The sequence below is a fragment of the Papilio machaon genome, chromosome 29 (assembly GCF_912999745.1).
Source record: "Papilio machaon chromosome 29, ilPapMach1.1, whole genome shotgun sequence".
NCBI lineage: Eukaryota > Metazoa > Arthropoda > Insecta > Lepidoptera > Papilionidae > Papilio > Papilio machaon.
The window spans coordinates 803,133-820,060 of NC_060014.1; positions in this window are offsets into that span (position 1 = coordinate 803,133).

Here is a 16,928-nt window from a genome sequence, read left to right on the forward strand (position 1 = left end):
GGAGCCCTCGAGCCCAGTTACTCATAAATGAGGTTTAGGCTAAGCGCCATCTGCGCCCGGCCACCTCAAGCCCGGTGAAGCTGTAAATGCATACACAAGGCAAACAGTGACAACTCAGTCGCAAAAAAAAAAAATCTCTCAGCAATGTTATTTGGTCCAATTTTATTAATAAAAACTTTATTATTACTTTAAATATCTTTCAGTAAATTGAATTGTTATTCAAAGTGAATAAACAATAGTTAATAAACACATTTTTAATTATAGTGAAAAAAAGTATCAAAGTAAGTAAAAAAAAATTAAACAATTATCAATTCTAACCTATCACTGACACACTGGCATGAAATTAAAAAATTTAATTTGTTATTTATTAGAGTTAAATAATATGTCATCCGAAGAGCCAAATTCAACAAACGAAAAAACAATATCAGATAAAGATCGAAATAATAATGAAAGTAAAAATCACGAAGTAGTAATGGTGCTTGATGAAACTACTGGAGTTTTAATTCCTCTCGAATGTACACCAGTGAACGAAGACGAAGAGGAGAATGTTGATTCTAGTTTATTTATAAATATGCACTTAGATGAATCTACGGGCTTATTTGTAGTAGCTTCAGATCAATCAATGTGAATTATTAAATTCATCAAATTCAATAGTTTTGAATCAAACTGACAGTTCTAAACTGGGTAAAAAAAGTAGTGATTTTGGTTTGTTAAAAATAAATAAATCAAAGAATACTAGAAAAGAATCAAAGCTAATCAAGGGGAAGCTATCACACGTAGATAATTTTTTAAATAAATTACCCAAGATGGAGTCTCACTATTGTCGAAAAGATACATCCAAGTTATATTTAGACAATTTATATAAGTCTGCTCAAGACGTTTACCGTGATTTTTTAAAATCTATGAAAGAGCTAAATATCCCAGATAGTGAAGAATCTAGCTATGGATTTTTATTTACAAAAATGCAATCGATGAATATTGAGATTTTCCAACCGCGAAAAGACTTCTGCGACACATGTTTTGCATTTAAAAATATATCAACAGAAGAGTACAATAAGCATGTAAAGAAAAAGACCGTGCTCGAGATGAAAAAGACCAGGATAAAACAAAGGCTATTGCTGGAGAGATCAAGGCTTTCACTGTAGATGTCCAAGCTGTGCAAATGATCTGTTCTTAAAATAAAATAATTAAAAAAAATTATTCATGTATCCTTATTTGAAAAAGATATTACGCAATCACGTATGTTACGTTTTTTTCTCTGCGACAAACACGTATCTTAGAAAATAAAAGAAAAAACAATGATTAAATTTTTTTAATACTATATTTAACTCAAAAATTTGTCAAAAGATTGAATGTTTTTAATATTAGAAAAAAAAATTGTTAAAAAAAATTAAAAATTTCATTATAAAACGTTTTTTGTCTTTCCTGAAAAGTAGTGATTTCTGAGATACGAGGTTGCGTCAGAAAACCATCGATATGGATCCGGACAAGACGTCCGCTGTAGCCAACATGCCGCACCCTCAGAACGTGAAGCACTTGAAGTGTTTAATAGTAGAATTTTAACTAAAATAAATTTGAATTTTCAGGTACTGAGCAATTGTTTTGGTGCTGGATTAAAAGTTATTGGCATTGTGAGTGATTTGGATGGTGTCAATTTACGGGTCATAAATTTATTAGGATCGTCGCGAGATCGGCCATTCTTTCACCATGAGGGACATGAAATTGTCACCATCTTAGATCCACCCCACTTGCTAAAATGTTTTAGAAACAATTTCTTAAAACAATGTACAATATGTACAAATAGAAGGTCAACGAAGAATAGGTTTGTATCGCTTATTATTGAAGTTGTAGGTATAACATCGTGTTTTACTAGCAGTGTTACAAAACTATCACTAACAATGTTAATATATAGTAACTTAGTTTACTTAGGCATGCTTATGTGGTGTATGGTGGCCGAGTCTAAGAGGGATGTCCTCTGGTGTGAATTATTTCAATAATTATTAAATGTTTTGGTTCATCATAGTAAAAATATTGTTAGTCAGTTAATTGTACCATTTTATTGAAGTTCCTCTAGAATCGATTTTACTTCAATATTCCAAATCATCAGCTTTGCTACTTGGTCCTACAATAATTACAGGATTATTATATATTTATTTTGAACCTTTTTACCTTGGAGAATATTGATTATATATTAAAAGTTAAAAACAAAAGTACACCTACCATTTATATTCATTTCTCTGTTAATACCTGTATTTATAAAAATAAATGTTGAGGATCAATGTCCACTTATCCACAACATAGAAATAAATATTTAAAAGTAAAATAAGTTTGTCTATGTCTGTTCTCGATGATTAGTTCCGGTTGTCAAAATGTGTGTGATATGATGTGTACCTCTCTGTTAAAAGGAAATAATAAAAAATAAGAAGAAAAGTCATGGTTTGATTTAATGCATACGAAATTCATTAATAATAAAGAACATTCATTGATTTATAATTGCAGGAGTAGGTTAATGGAGCCACATTGAAGAATTTTTTAAAATAGATAAAAAGAACCCTAACTTCGTTTTTGTACCAGCATTGACCCAGCAACACCTTCAATCCAATGGTAAACAAAAGATGAAAGTTCGGCTTGCTGCTCAAGTTTTGAATCATTCTGTTTCAGCAGGATTATTTGCTAAAGTAGCTCAAAGTAAGTTTCAACATAATAAAAATAATAATAAATAAAATTTCTTTATTTAACTATAAGCCATTTTTCACAAAATTAGTGGGGCTCTGTCTCCCGAACTAGTTAAAACTGTGTTTCGGGAGGCAGCGCTTTCTCTTATATATTACTTAATTAAGCGTTAGTTACTATATTATATATGTTAAAAGATACATTGTATTTTGTTATATTAAAGAGATAATATTTGTTTTGTTTGTTTGTGTTTGAAAGTGTATGTGTATGTGTAATTTTTTTTTTTAAATATTCTACAAATTTATTTGAAATTTGGAACGTCTGGTATTTTTATTGCGTTATCTATATATATAAAAGAAAGTCGTGTTAGTTACACTATTTATAACTCAAGAACGGCTGAATCGATTTGACTGAAAATTGTTGGGCAGGTAGCTTAGAACCAGGAAACGGACATAGGATAATTTTTACCCCGTTTTCTATTTTTTATTCCGCGCGGACGGAGTCGCGGGTAAAAACTAGTTTTTAATAGATTTTCAGATTTTCATAACAATTGTAGTGGACTGTATTAAATGAAAGTTATTCCTGATCGGAGATGCTAAAGCCTTTATTGCTCCCAAACGATTGGACAATTTTGACAACTTACAATAGCTATTTATTACTAAGTTCGCCGCGGCTCCAACAAACGTAACACTGTGCCGCACCGTTCTTTAGCGGGCTTCAGTTAAAACAATGCGCGTCTTTCGGTGTCGGTTGATAAAGGATTTAACAAAGAAACCCTTTAGCGGCACCGCTGTGGCGCCACAAGATAAACATAGAACCGACGATAATTCTTTGAAATCTTAAACTTGTCGCGACGTGAGTTCAAGAGCGGCACGTGTAACATGAGTTGGTAACTACGTCGCCAACAATAATTATGTTGTTATTTTTCTTGCCTTTGTATCCGACTGTGCCACGACCCATAAGGGAGGGACTTGTTTTGCTCACGAGTATGTGAATATAATTTCTATCCATTGTTTTTGTGTACTTTCTTAGGCTAAACAGGTAAACTGATATTGACAAGAGATATTAAAAAATCTGCAGCTAATCTTGCCATAGGTAGATAAAATTAAATACTGTAATTTGGAATAAAAACTAAAACTAAGAAAGATTTGTTGATTATATTATATGCCTATACCTAGGGTATTCCGGGATACTAATTGTGAAATCCTGGGATTTTCGGCATTTGAAATTAAACAAAATTCTATACATGTAATAGAATGCATACTTTCTTTCTTCATGCAGCAGCCTATTGTTTAAAAAAGAAGCAGACATTGGCTTGTTACTGCTATGTTTACAAGAATAAAGAACTAACAATATCTAATACCTAGTAGTTGTTATTGGAACAAAGTTCTAGACGGAATAAATTCTTACGAAAAGTTGTCACGACACTTTTTGCTATAGTATGTTAACGACGAATGAGCGCTACTTCACCATGGCAACGATGTGACAATATATAACGAAAATTCATAGAAATAAAATGTACTTCTTGTGAAGACTGAAGTTTTTTATTCATAGAATAAACATTGGTTCCTTCACTAATTAATTGAAAGGAACTTCGTTCCATCCGGGTGTCCCAACACACCTCTCATGTTTTTTTTTTGAGCTAAGTATGATAAATAATATTCCTATTAACATTAAGATGTTTTTTTTTTAAACTTTCAGATGAATTACCACAAGATGCCGTTGCGACAGCGATGCTCATTTCAAATCTAGATAAATTGTTCGACGCCATGAATGGTGATACACCGGACAAAAAAAATAGGAAAACATTTTTAACTAACATGTCCTCAACAAGCCCTCATCTAGATTTTTTTAATAAGATGAGAGTTTTGTTCACGGAAATGAAGTTTTTAGGGGCAAGAAGTAAGCCCCCCTCACAAGATGGCTGGTTGAGGACGTTGAACGCAATCGAACGTATATTTAAAAATTAAAAAAAATATAATGTCAACACATTATGTGTCCGAAGGCTTAATCAAGATCCTCTCGAAAACTGTTTCGGGTACATTAGAAGCAACTGTGGTAGTAATCCGAACCCCACTTCAATTCATAGCAGCATTGAAGACTAGCATAGTAACAAATTTAATTAATAATAATAAAAACAGAAACTGCCTGGATGATGACAACCAGGTGTTAAATAACTTTACACTGTTTATTCGTAAAGGATGTGAAGAATCAAAAAAAGATGCAAACTCTTCTACACCTTTTTCAGTGGAAAATGATATTAGAGGTGTAGAAGAGCTAGATATACCTCAGTGTTCTGGAGAAATGCAAGCATGTGCATATGTGTGCGGCTTTATTGCAAAAAAACTTAGGCTTATATTCACCAATTAACAGATTAATGACTACATACAATGTATGTCATAATTCTTGTGTAATAGAAGATCCTAAACAAGATCATGGTAATCCAAATATCGCACAATCCATAAATGATGCGTCTCAAATTGATATCTTCTCTAACAAATTGTCTAGATTTAAAAAATATCTTCGAGATGTTATGATTTGATTTTAGTTGTTCCTCTTCTTTTATTACATAATTAGCTTCATCACATAAATCTTACTAATTTTGTTTATATAAAGTTTTGGTGTTTCCGTTTGATACTTTATTATACGAGGGGAGGTCCAAAAGTTCGCGGAATGGAGGGGATGGAGTGGGGATAGGGTAGCTCGCTTAGTGTCATACTAATTGGGCACTCATAATTAGTATATATATAACATTTCAACCCTATAGTGCCATTCGTTTACGAGTACTCGCCTGCTGAACAAGTCAATCCGGAAGCAAACTGCAACTATGGAGAAAATTGAACATCGCGCTGTGATAAAATTCCTTACCAAGCAAGGAAAAAACGTTCAAACCATTTTAAATGAAATGGAAGCCGTTTATGGAGATCAGTGCCCTGGTAAAACAATGGTTTATAAGTGGCATGGTCTTTTTAAACATGGTCGAGATTCAATTGAAGACGACTCTCGCTCTGGGCGGCCAGCTGACGCCACCACATCAGACATCGTCGAAAAAGTCGAAAAACTTGTACTCGAAGACACACGTTTGAAGAAGAAACAATTATCTGCATTTGTTGGAGTATCAGATACAACTATTTTGCGTATCCTGCACGACCACCTGGGCATGACAAAAGTCAGTGCAAGATGGGTGCCGAGAATGCTCACGCCGCTTCAAAAACAGCAGCGCGTCGACGCGTCTAAGCACTTTTTGGAGTTGTGTGGAGACGAGCCCGTGCAGATTTTGGAGCGGATTGTCACTGGAGATGAAACATGGGTTCATCACTTTGAACCTGAGTCCAAACAGGAGTCCATGCAATGGCACAAAAAGGGTACACCACCTCCCAAAAAATTCAAGGTGTCAGAATCGGCGGGAAAGTTGATGGCCACTGTTTTTTAGGATTGTAAGGGAATATTACTCATTGATTATAAAGAAAAAGGTACCACTATAACCGGAGAATACTACGCACTCATATTAGAAAAGTTAAAGGAGTCAATTAAAGAAAAACGTCGAGGAAAATTGGCCAAGGGTGTGTTGCTTTTGCAAGACAACGCGCCGGTTCACAAGAGCCGAGTTGCCATGGCTGCTCTGCACACACATGGGTTCGAACCACTTGTTCACCCACCCTACAGTCCAGACCTGGCTCCTAGCGATTTTTATTTATTTCCAAATTTAAAAAAAGAGCTAAGGGGAAGGAAATTTTCCGACGATAATGAAGTGAAGGAGGCAATTTCGGCCCATTTTGAGGCCAAAGACAAAAAATATTTTTTCGATGGTTTAGAAAAATTAATTCATAGATCGAATAAATGTATTAGACTTAAGGGTGATTATATTGAAAAGGAAAAATAAATTTATTGTTATATTTCATTGACAACCCTTTCATTCCGCGAACTTTTGGACCTCCCCTCGTACTTGTATGATGTGTACACCTATAATTTGGATAAATTATTATTCAGTTTTAATTTACTTTTGTTATATTAGTTATTGTGCATGTGTTATAATTTACCTGTTGGTGTATCTAAATAAATAAATAAAAAAATAGAAAATAATTGCGAGCAATGTAAAAAAATTATGCTTGCTAATCCGAACACTGAGTCATAGAACACTCATTTATTCACATCTTTTAGGGAATATGATGATGAAAGATGCAATTTAAAATACATCCAGCAAAGTTTCTGTAAAATGGTTGAAAATGCTGCAAATGTAATAAACAATTACTTAAAAGAAAATGCGCATAAAAAGAAAATAAAGTATAATTTAATTGAAAAATGCGATAATCTAAATAAAGATTGGCTGAAGGGGTGTGACGATCATTGGGAAATGAATTTCAAAACAATATTAGACAGTACAGTTGCAATATGCCTGAAAAGGTTTTGCGCAATCAAAAATCGAGAATTTGTTGAGGAAGCCTCAAAAAAATCATTATTAAGAAAAATAAATATATTAAAAAATGTTTAAAAGTCTTGTTTTATTTGGTATCGCTTATTATAAATGTGCAGAAACCGGAAACGAAAATTGTATGATTTAATCAAGACCTGAATTTTAATAGGCGTAGGTGAAAATTAATTAAATGCACCATTTAATTGATCGTCTTTTACGCTTAATGAAATGTTATCGAATATAAAAATAGAATGAAAACTATTCAAATATCCCGCGTTATCAAAAGTTACTGATGGCATACACGGCAGCGCTAGTGTGCTTCTGTGTAAGCATTTTTTAGGGTATATGTGTTCTGTGCTCAGCCTCCAAGAGATATAACTTGAAGATAGAATATAATAACATATAGGAAAAAATATATATATATATATATATATACATTCCAATACAAAAATCTTGTTAATACATCATATTTTTGGTCCTTCGAGCCTTCGAGAGTACCGTGATTGTAATATCGCTATTTATTAATGTATATGTCGGCCGGTTACCACACTTCAAAACAAATCAGAACGAAAACACGTGTCCGGAATAACATCAAAATCAAATCAGATTTGTTTATTGTAATTAGTTAGTAGATTCCGTTTAAAAACTTAAAGTAATGGATTAATATTAATTAAGATTTAATACAGACTATTTTTGATGTATTTTGTTGGTAAGAGAGTTGCGTTTCTGAAGTAAAAACATGTGATCATTGTTTATATCACGTGTTGACATTTAAAAATAGATTTACACATGGTACAAGCTTTTAAAATAATTTAGAACGTTTGATTATCAAATTGTAATAATTTTTAACTTAAAACTATTTTTACTGTGCAAGGGCGGATGTTTTGTTCAAATGAATGATTCGCCTAGTTTTTCTATAAAAGGCCGAGCGCACACCGGACTCGGGCATTCTCACTTGAGCCGTCGTAGCGATCGGACCTCCTCAAAATTCGAGATTAAATCGAAGAAAGTATTTCTTGTGTTTATTTTGATCACCGAAGATGAGCTACAATCCTGAACATGGAAGTTGTGACGTCAGCAATGCTGGTGTCACGCTTTTTAAAAATAACCACGGGGCGCCTTTACCGTCATATATTATTTTTTTCGCCAACGCCGACTGCCATAAAAATGGCGACGCAAGAAGATGGTGGCGAAAGAAATATTTTAGACAACTTAAAAGTTCAAAGAAGTTCCATCAAAGGAAAACTTACTCGCATATATAATTACATACAAAATTACGATCCTACAAATAATTTATATGAGATAAAAGCAAGGCAATCGGATGTAGATAGAATCTTCCAGAAGTTTGACGAGGTGCAATCCAACATAGAACTATTAAATTACGAAGATACAACTCGAAATGAACAAGAACGTAGCAGCTTCGAAAATAAACACTTCAGTGTAAAAGCAAGAATATATGAATTATGCGGACCTATTGTGCAACCAAATACATCAAACATTTATGATCGTCTTAGCTCCAATACGAATCCAGAATACAGAAAACCTAGAGTAAAGTTACCACAGCTAGAGCTGCCGAGGTTCGACGGTGATTTAAGACAATGGCCTGTGTTGAGAAATGGCAAGATGGTGCCGCTACGTCACGACCGACGTCACGACCGGCGGCGCGTACGAGCGGACGGCGGTCGACGTCGACGACACTCGCCATCTTGGACCCCACCGGCAACGGACGACCTTTACGAACGATCGTTTATCAAGACGGCAGTAACCAGCCTTTATACAGTCCACTCTCCTAGGTCCTCAAACAGCCTGCGTTAAAGAACATTTTCATGGCCTCCGTGGTTAATACTGACATACCAGTCGTGAATAAGCTATAATATCTGAAAACAGCATTAACTGGAGAAGCTGCTGGTCTTATATCTTCACTACTGCCGAGTTTTTCGAGCCGGATCAAAAATGTTATGAATTAACATTAGATTTTTGTGTTGGAATGTATATCTTCATTCTATATATATAAAAATTAATTATTTGTTACATTCACATGTAACCCAAATTGGTCCGAAATCAAGAAGGAATTGCTACATAGCCAAACACCAGTTGTTAGACATGACATAATTGCCAGAGTTTTTAAACAAAAATTAAAATCTCTGATGAATTTCTTAATAAAGCTCTGTGGAATGGCAAAAGCGTGGATTGCCACATGCGTACATTTTACTCTGGTTAGTGGACAAAATAAGGTCAGATGAGATTGATTCCATAATTTCAGCTGAAATTCCAGATGAAACAGTTGACACATGATACATGGACCTTGCGGACTTTTCAATCACAATTCACCCTGTATGGTCGACGGCAAGTGTTCCAAGCTATACCCAAGGGACCTGCTTGCTGATACCATAACGGGAAATGATGGATACCCATTGTATCGTCGGCGATCAGTTGCGGACAATGGGCAATCGGTAGTTGTGAAGGAGGACAAAATGTTGATGTAGACAATCGTTGGATTGTGCTATACTCGCCAATATTCATCCAAAGCTTTTGAGACTCACATCAATGTGGAATATTGTAACTGTAAAGTCGATAAAGTACATATGTAAATATGAACAAAGGCAGCGATATGGCTGTCTTCGCTGTAACCAATGCAAATGATGAAATATGCCATATGACAGTACCAGATGGAGCGCTATGTAAGTAGCAACGAAGCAATTTGGCGTATATTTTCATTTGCGATCCATGAAAGATATCCTACAGTAGTCCTTTTGGCGATCCATTTAGAAAATGGTCAACGAGTATAAATGAATCAAACGCGGCAGACAGAGCGGCACGTCCACCATCGACAACATAAACAAGTTTCTTCACAGTCTGTCAAACTGATGATTTTGCTCGCACTTTGCTGTATGCTGACATGCCACGCTATTACATATGGAATGCATCATCGAAATCGTTTCAGCGTCAAAAACAAGGAACACCAGTTGAAGTACATCCAATTTGTATTTGCTTCAGACGCTCTGGGTCGCATCTACACAGTACATCCAAATAACGATGAATATTATTATTTGCGATTGTTGTTGGTGAATGTTCGTAGTCCGACATCGTTCAAACAACTGAGAACAGTTAATGGACAGCTGGGTGCGACTTACCGTGAGGCATGCCAACTATTATATTTACTTGAGAACGATTCAACATGCACCCGGAAATCCGCCGGTCTGCTAAAGGTTCCAGACATGGCTCGCCGTTTCGAGGTACTTGCCGCAGACCTATTCGGACTCTTACCGGAGACCCACAACGGCAACAAATAGATCCTTATCTTGGAGGATACTTGTACCAGGTGGGTTTAATTATTCGAATTGTCCTCCGCTACCAGTGAAGAGTGCGCCAAGATGCTGGTGAACGAGGTCTTTCCACGTTACGGGACACCCAGGCGACTAATCAGCGATAACGGTGTGCAGTTTGTAATCGATATAATGCAGCAAACCTGCCATGTGATGGGAATCTCTCAATCGTTAACTTCATTCTATCACCCCGAGTCCAATTCTGTGGAGCGTAAAAACCGCGACCTCAAACCTCAACTCGCGATTCTTGTAGGTAAACATGACTCCTGGGACGTTCATCTTCCTGTCATTAGATTCGTGATGAATTCAGCAGTTATCACGGGTACGGGCCATTCGCCCGCTTACCTAAGTTTCCGGCGCGAAATACGAGCTCCCGCCGATCCGTATCTTGTGACATGCGAGCAATAATCGATAGCGACAATGTCATTCTGCCTATTACTCCGTTCCTAAATAAACTGGCTTCCGTTCTACACGACGCTCGTGACGTGCACGAGAAAGCCCAGGAAGTCCAGAAGAAGTAAAAGTACGCCGAAGAGAATCGCCGCGCTGCTCCGGACTACAAAGTAGGGGACTTATGCCCGTTTTCACCGACAAACCCATAAATTCTTCTTTACTAGGTATGCCCTAGTCTAAGTGATACCTTAAACTGTCCCCTTACCTATTTCACCGCGCTAAGTGGTGCCTAATGCTGTCTACACACCGAAGCCGCCGGCCCGCCGGGCCGACCCCGGCGCACAAGGCCGGCAGCCTGATTTTAACGATCTTGCTGGCGGCGTGCGCTCGCGCGATCTACCCTGCGGTACGCCCCTATCCGCTCTTTAGTTGCCCGCCGGCTTTTAAGGAATAGTGACGTATCCGTGTTTTTTATCGACCAAACATTATGGAATGGGACGACGAAAAAGTATTGAAACTAATAGACCTCTATCACTCAAAACCATTGCTATGGAACCCAAAACATAGTGACTATAAACTGCGGCCAAAACGCTTCGACGATTTTAATGATATTGCGACTGAATTATTTACATCCGTTAATGAAGTGGGGAGAAAAATAAAAAATTTAACAAGTCACTATTACCGTGAAAAGAAAAAGGAAAATAGTTCAAATAAATCCGGCGCGGGTACCGACGAAATTTATCAAAGTAAATGGTTTGCCTACAAACCACTAACTTTTCTGGGCAATAAAAATGTGCCTATTGGAACGATGGAAACTGTAAGTATAACATTTTTTACATTAAAATAGCACTATGTGTAGAGTATGAAAGAAGTAAGTGCTCTTCATACACGCCAAGCGAGCGCGGGGTCTCAGATGGGCTACTTCTTTACTTTTACTATGATATTAGATGTGTGTAGATGCTGTAGTAGTAGAGTTATTTCGTGTGCACGGAATAAATCACAGTATTATCAAATTGTTTGTTTTTGCAGGATACGCCGGAGAGTCATAATTCACAACAGGATTCACAAAATTTACCAGAAATGGCAGAAAATATAACTTCAATAGCAAATGAACGTCCTAGAAACAATCAAAAAGATGAGATAGTGTCAGAAGCACTGACTATTATGAGAAATATCGCCGGACGACAAAATTCCTCTAAAGAAAAAGATGAGGATGGTTTATTTAGAGATTTTATTGCGAGCCGGTTAAGAAAAATGGATCGCTCAACAAGCTATTGTGAGGCATCGGTTTAATACGAGTAATATAATATTTGAAGTCGAAACTGGTTGTCGAGCCGATATGTTTTCAGATTTTTCAAGACCGTCAAGTGCACACAGTCATCCAAGACCACTGTACGACGGCTGATACCCTACCAACAAATTATTCAACACCCGTGTACTCTTAGTACTCGAACCAACTTAACGCAAATCCACAAACAGTTCCACCTCTAGAAACATTGGATGCAGAAGATGCAGCTGCAAATCCTTGTAATAGTAGTAGCCAGGATATTGAAAATATTTTAACATCCTTTGAAAAACCCTTTTTTTTGGACTTGTAAAATTTTAAAATGTTGTGCATTTAGAACTTAGAAAAATTCGTGAATTGGGACTTGTAAAATTTTTGTGTTGTGCTGTATGGGGACTTAGAATTTTTTTTTGTGTAATAATACTAAAGTTTCATCATTGAATAAGTTAAATAATTCAAAATGGACCTACTTCTTGTGAAGCAAGAAGATCAATGGCAACGTCTGCAGAAGGCGTTTCAAAACTACAGTCTCCCAAGGAGAGGATTGCACCATTTTATATAGAAGCAAGTTTCGAACAGTTAGAGAATTTATACACAGCATTCATCAATCGACCTACAGCAATAATATCACAAATCTCAGCCGAAGATAGAAAGAAATTATATTATATTAAAATCGATATTATGGATGCATTTGAAGAAGTATACTTAGAAGGTTAAAATGAAAGAAGATTTACGCGCAATTTCTCCATCGACATCAAGACAATGTGGTGCTATCGCAGAGACATCTGCACCAACTTGTGAAGTGAGATTACTTCAAATCAATTTACCTTCATTCTTAGGAGCATACGATGAATGGCAAACCTTTTATGACATGTTTGTATCTCTGACGACGAGAATACAAGTTTAAGTGGTGTACAAAAACTGCACTACTTAAAGAGTAGCTTGTCGGGAGAACCTCCTAATCTGCTGAAAAACTTAACGACGCGGCGGCTAGTCGATTTGAACCGATGCGACGAGGCTGCGCGCTGACTGGCTGGTGCTGTCTGTGTCTTCTGGCTTGGACCCTTCGGCTGGCTGCGAGCTGAGGGTCCCGCCTTCCAGTTTAAAGTCTTCGGTTTTTGCTTGTTTCTGAACATTCTTCATGTCAGTGCCAGATTTACAAACAACTTTAGCCGTTTTTAAAGTTTCTGGTAAATCTACCCCGAAAAGATATTTATCTTGGTAGTCGATAATTGTTCTCTAAAATCTTTCTTTAGCGAGTACAGAGCGAAATTTCTACGTGACGAAGATTCACTATGCTGAATGTCGCAAAGTATACGTTCAATCTCCATTAGTTGCTTCGAAAGGTTGTTGTATTCTTTGATCCTTAATTGAGATGTCAGTATATGATCAATGCCAGCGATGGATACTGCAAGCTGTTTCTGTCTATATTCAATAGCTTTGTCTCTTCACCACGGTTTCTCCAGATGATGCTTTTATCTCAGCGTTAAGCATTGGAGCAGCAATCTTTGTGCAGTTAGAAGGCAATAAAAACTTTTGCATTAACTCTTGCCTTACTTGCTTTTCTAAACCTGTTGTTGCTATATGTTCAAATCTACTAGCCACCTCCCTGTTAATTTCATCACCGAACGGATGATAAATACCTGTTACAAATAAAAAACCTTACTTGGTAATTATTATTAATATAACCGTTAGAAAGGTATATCAAAATATTAAAATGTATTACGTACACACAGTAACAGTCTTTACACAAAAAGATAGATATTTTGGAAAAGCAAATAATGCCTCGGAACAGTCCAGCAGGTACGATGCTAACTCCACAATCCTTTACAGACAGGCCGTCCAATAATTTAATTGTTAAATTAGCTCGATGTTATCCTGGATTCTTCTCAAAATATAATCAATTTCATCAGCGTCGTTATGTAATCGGACACGTAGAATATCCAATGCCCTTTCTTTACAAATATAAACAAAACTTGCTTTTCTTTTTGGTAAAGAATGCTCATTCAACAGTCTTTGAATTTTTTCTTGCTTCATTATCCTCTAATATTTTTATTTTTAATTCTTCTGGGTTTGGCAATGAATGTCTCGACTCAATTGCAATTCTGAAATTCTCAAAACTAGATGGAAGGCTGTAAAGCATCATAATACTTAGAAGTTCTGGATGGATTTTAACTTCCATGCCTGCCAGCTTATCAACAATATCAAGGAAGTTGTGTAAATGGTCTCACTTCTTCATTTGGCAATATTTTCTTTAGCACTAGTTGTTTGAGTAATGTCGCTTTCCTTGCTGGTCCAGTACTTTGATAAATTGATTTTAGCTTGTCCCATACTTGTTTAAATGTAGTACACCCTTTTATTTGTTTTAGTTCGGATGGTGATATCAGTAGGAACAGCTCTGATCTGGCCATCAAGTCCTGTTTTGCGAACTCCACTTTCTCCTCAGGGGACACTCTGCTTGAGACGATTTTGGCTCCAAATCATTTTTGATTAATACGGCTTGGGCTTGCAGACACCACGTATCATAGTTATTTTTGTTCAAGGCATCTACACGGTATGATGACGTTGACGAAGTCATTTTTCTCTGCGTTTTGTAGCGAACCACGCTCTGCTGTCATTTGTTGGATCGAATAACAAAAACGCATTTAGACTTGTGTCCGACAATTATAGCGTGGAAAGAAATGACAGTCAGTGAGCACAGAGTAATTTAAAAAAATCACTGGCATTGGGTACTTTCTTATTGAGTATACAGACTATACAGGAATAATAGGAATCCCAGATAGTGATTTTTTGGTGGAGACAAACAAAGAGGCTGGAGATATAACTTGTGGTGAATCACTGCCAAAAATTATCTCCCTTGAAGGATTAAATTGCAGCAACAATACAGAAACAATACCTCCTAAAAATATATTTTTTAAATTCACTGACCTGGCGCCATGCCATTTGAGCCATCAATATATAAAAAACCTATGCATTAACACTAATATTTAAGTGATAGGTAATAAAACTAATTTGGACAATGGTCGTTTTATAAAACTGTCTTTGCATCGCACACTGACAACCCGCGTAATGTTGTCTAAACCAGCATGCTTCTCAGTGATGACGCCAAAAAGCCACTTGGCCGGTGGGAGATCATCTTCACGAAGAAGCACGACATCGCCTATTTAGGGTTCCGCACACTGGTCCGTCCATTTAAAACGATGCTGCAACGGAGATAAATATTCGTGAGACCATTTGCGCCAAAAATCTTGTAGCATGCGCTGCCATTTCTTTAGTGAGGAGACATTAAAGTCTTTATAATTTCTATCGGGGACCACAACTAGTCCCCTTACCAAGAAATTACCAGGGGTAAAAAGAGATGGATCATCCGGGTATGTTGGCAACTGTTAAATAGGTCTGGAACTTCTTTTTAACTTGGTCATCTGCATCTTTAAATTGACATTTTGCTGCTAATTTTTTTAATTCTAATACATAATCTTGGATTTTCGCATTGGGTAATTGATTTCTTTTCCGGTCTGCTCTTTCCAAGGTTGTTGATAATGGTTTGGCATATTTCTCCTTGAGTTTAGTACATAACTCCTCAATCTTCAGTTCTAATGGTTGAAGTGGTGAACATAAATAGGTTAATGTTTCAAATACGTTTGGAGACAGTATAGTAATAAGCAGGGGTACCTTTTTATCTTCAGTGATATCATTGACAAGTATGAAACACTCAAGTTGTCTGAATACCTCCCACTTCTGTCCCTCAAACTGTCTTATATAACCACAAGCTGACATGGTTATTTTCGGTCTCATGATGAGTTTAATGGAAACTGATATAGTATTTAAATTACGTAAATTCTTTCAAAATGAAAATGCGGTCCACGCCTCCCAGTGCACAACTCGGGTCGATGTTAAGCGGCTTCGTTAATAATGATATTTTGTTGCTTTCACTGTTTTTTTATTGTCGCTGCACTTATGGTCCTTAATAAGACTCGTCGCTACTTGTTATATTTTAATGAAACAACTAAATTATATTAATTAGTGTTTTATTGGGAATGCGAGGGTAAAATCTCAGTTCACACACATTATGTCAAAGTGACATATATAAGACGCCAGTGCTGACGTCTAGGTGCGTTCTATATCCCACACTTTCTTTCTTCAATTGTAGTATCCACAATCTCCCTTTTATAATCGTTGTTTTTCTGTTTCGGGAACGTCAGACTGCATCCACATCTGGTTATTAGCGCATTCCGATGGCAACAAGGCAACTTACAAACGAAACCTATTTACCAGGCACAACATTCACAATCCCAGCCTAATTTTAAATTCGGTATTCCACAGGGAACATATAACACGAAACCGATATATCAATCACAAACACAACCTAAGTTTAAATTCGGAATTACTCCAAGTAAGCAAGTTAGATTACCTCAACAACAATTTGGATATAAACCCAACTTAAATTCACAACCTATTGGTTATAGACCACCACCTCATTTACTAACACCACAATTTCAACCAAAAACACAGACAACGGACGTTAGCATGCGTACCGCACCCCCTATTAAACCTCAAGCTTTTCATATGAACCAATTATACAACATAAATGAAGACATTCCTTATGATGAAAGTGAATATTACTTTGACGAGTATAACAAATATTACCCAGAGCAGTACCAATTAGAACAAAATAATTACGATGAAAATATTAATTCTTATAATAAACAGGATGAATCTCTATTAACAGATGACGAAAATTTTCCCATGAAAGCCTCGAACAAAAACCCGAAATAATACATACTAATTATTGTGACCCTAGATTAAAATTACCATACATCGAAATCCCCGAAATAAA